We start from the raw sequence: 2983 nt of genomic DNA, 5'->3' as shown, positions 1-2983 counted from the left end.
TCATGTGTGACAAAGTTGTTTTCCGAAGTATCATTTTCGAGAAATAATTATAAACGCCTCTATACGCACACCATCCGTGCTTGTTTACGCGGCGCGCACGTAGCAATTTTTCACGCAGCACGTTCTGCTCGCATTTTTGTATTTAACAAGGGATAACGATGAAAGCAAATCTATTTCCGCAATATTCTGCGGATGTATAACTACGAATCGTTTATCTCGCGTACGGCTAGACAACGTTTACGAAGCAAAGTTTGAATGTTGTGGGGTCAAGTCAAATCGGTGTAAATAACTTATTGCGGAAACAGTGTGTTTACGTCTAATCACAGAAATATTTTCGTTCGAGTAGTTACCCTGTTAAAAAAAATCGATAGAAAACGATAAGAACTGATATAGGATTTGACAAATATTTTATCGTGTCCTATCGTATCTATCGTTCCACTTTCTCTGTTCCGAAAGAAATTGATATCGTTTCCTATTGTTTTCTATCATTAGCTGATAAAAACAATTTTAATCGTTGAAATATCGATAGAATGTCTACAGTAACTTATCGTTTTGATAAAATTTATTATAAATAATTAAAATATTATTCTAATGAATTGTTCATACACGTTAATTTCTTTATGGTTCACAACTACGATTAAAAATTATATCGGTTTTATCGTTTTCTATCTATTTTTAACCGGATAGAACGCAATAAGCAGTTAAAAATAGATTTAATAAATAGATATTTTTAATAGATATTTTTAATTAGATTTAATAAATAGATATTTTTAACAGGGTAGAACGCAATAAGCAGTTAAAAATAGATAGAAAACGATAAAACCAATATAATTTTTAATCGTAGTTATGAACCATAAAAAATTAACATGTATGAACAATTCATTAGGATAACATTTTAATTATTTATGATCAATTTTATCAAAACGATAAGTTACTGTAGACATTCTATTGATATTTCAACGATTAAAATTGTTTTTATCAGCTAATGATAGAAAACAATAGGAAATGATAACAATTTCTTTTGGAACAGAGAAAGTGGAACGATAGATACGATAGGACACGATAAAATATTTGTCAGATCCAATATTAGTTCTTATTGTTTTTTATCAATTTTTTTTTTAACAAGATAACTACTCGAACAAAAATATTTCTGTGATTAGACGTAAACAGACCGTTTTCGCAGTAGATTTGTTTATATCGATTTAACTTGACACTTATATGCTTCGTAAGCGTTGTTCAGCCGTGCGCGATAAAAACGATTCATAGTTATACATCCGTAGAATATTGCGGAAATAGATTTGTTTTCATCGTTATCTCTTGTTAAATGCAAAAATGCGAACGTGATGCGTGAAGAATTGCTGCGTGCGCGCCGCGTAAACGAGCATGGATGGTGTGCGTATATAGAGGCGTTTATAATTATTTCTCAAAAATAATACTTCAGAAAACAACTTTGTCACACATGGTTGAATTCGTATTAAAATAACCTTTAATTTAGTAAAAAAAAAATTCAAAAAATTTAAAAAAATTTTTGGTGGTAGAGGTAAACAAAAAATTAAGCAACAAAAAAATTATTTTTAATTATAATTATAAAGTACTCTTAAAGCCATTTAACTTTTATTCGGAACATTTTTTTCTATCTCCTAGTTTCGACGATATTCGCATTGAAATAAAAAAACCGATTTTTTTCCAAGGGGTGTTTCACCCCTTAAAAGTGCGAAGCGGCACGAATTTGCGGTAGCTTAATTTTTTATTTTGTCTAGAGAATAACATATCAAAAGCTCATCGAAATCGGAGGGGGACACTTGGGTCCCTTTCCTTGTAAATATCGTGAACGCCCGTCCCGTCATTCAAAGTGTGTCGGATTTGTAGAATCCCCGCGTATTGTGACGTGTCTTACTGTCGTAAAAATATTCGGTTCCATCAATCGCGTGTATCGAATTCCGTGACTTTTCGCGTACCGCGTTTCGTTGTACACCGTGGCCACGCGGGCCACGCGAGACCGCGCGCCTGTCATCGCGAGAATCGTCGTCTATTGCGGGGGTACCGTGTGGGGAATCCGCATTGCACCGGGAAGTCTCACCGAGTGGTAATTACGACCGAGGAGACGTAATCGAGCGAAGGAAAACTATCATACGTCCGCGAGGAGCAAGCTTGGACTCTCGACCTCGTGCCGAAGGCACTATTTGCGTGCCGCGGAGTGATACACGCGAGGCGTGACGCGGCGCCGCCGAAAAGTGCCGCGAGATCCTTCCGAAATTCGCTCGATTTCCGTCGATCTGGGACCCTCTTCCGACACAGCGTCCCAGAGCCTGACCGCGAAGATTCGCGAACCCGCGTATTCATCCTGGCGTGACGTTAATCCTCCAAGAATCGGCGCCGTAATACCCGTCACCTCCGGGCGCCTCGTGCGCTCGCGTGTCGCGAAAATAGTAATTAAGTGTAACGATTCGCCTGCGACGAGAAATATATGTTATCTTTTTTGTCAAGAACTTTGGAGCAATTATTTACCATCCTTGACTCTCTCCTCCGCCTGATACCGATAATTACGAACCGCCCCTCTATCATTCTCGGAGCTGGCTAGCTGGTCTTCCGAGCCGTCGTTGTTCGCACATTCCGGATCTTCCGCGAAAATCCGTTGTAAATTTCGAACCTTCGAGCAATTAGTCGGGGATTAGAGATACCCTTAAACTATTGATCGATCAAACGATCTCGAAGAGAGATGTTCGATCGTAATTATATAAAGGTCTCGTTCGAGACGAGTATAACATGTAGTACCGTCGTCCACGCCCACGTGGCGCCACAGTTTTCAGAGGTAACCAATTTTTCTTCTCCCATCTATTCTGCGCTTCTCCACCTCATATAGTTTAAAGCTTGACATGTTATGAAATAAAAATTACTGCGGGTTGGGAAACGCAAAATTATTTCTGGGTGGGAGTCTCGTCTCGAACGAGACCTTTTATATAATTACGATCGAACATCTCTC

The sequence above is a fragment of the Wasmannia auropunctata genome, unplaced genomic scaffold (genome assembly GCF_000956235.1).
Source record: "Wasmannia auropunctata unplaced genomic scaffold, wasmannia.A_1.0 LD335992.1, whole genome shotgun sequence".
NCBI lineage: Eukaryota > Metazoa > Arthropoda > Insecta > Hymenoptera > Formicidae > Wasmannia > Wasmannia auropunctata.
This window is presented reverse-complemented; position numbering follows the sequence as displayed.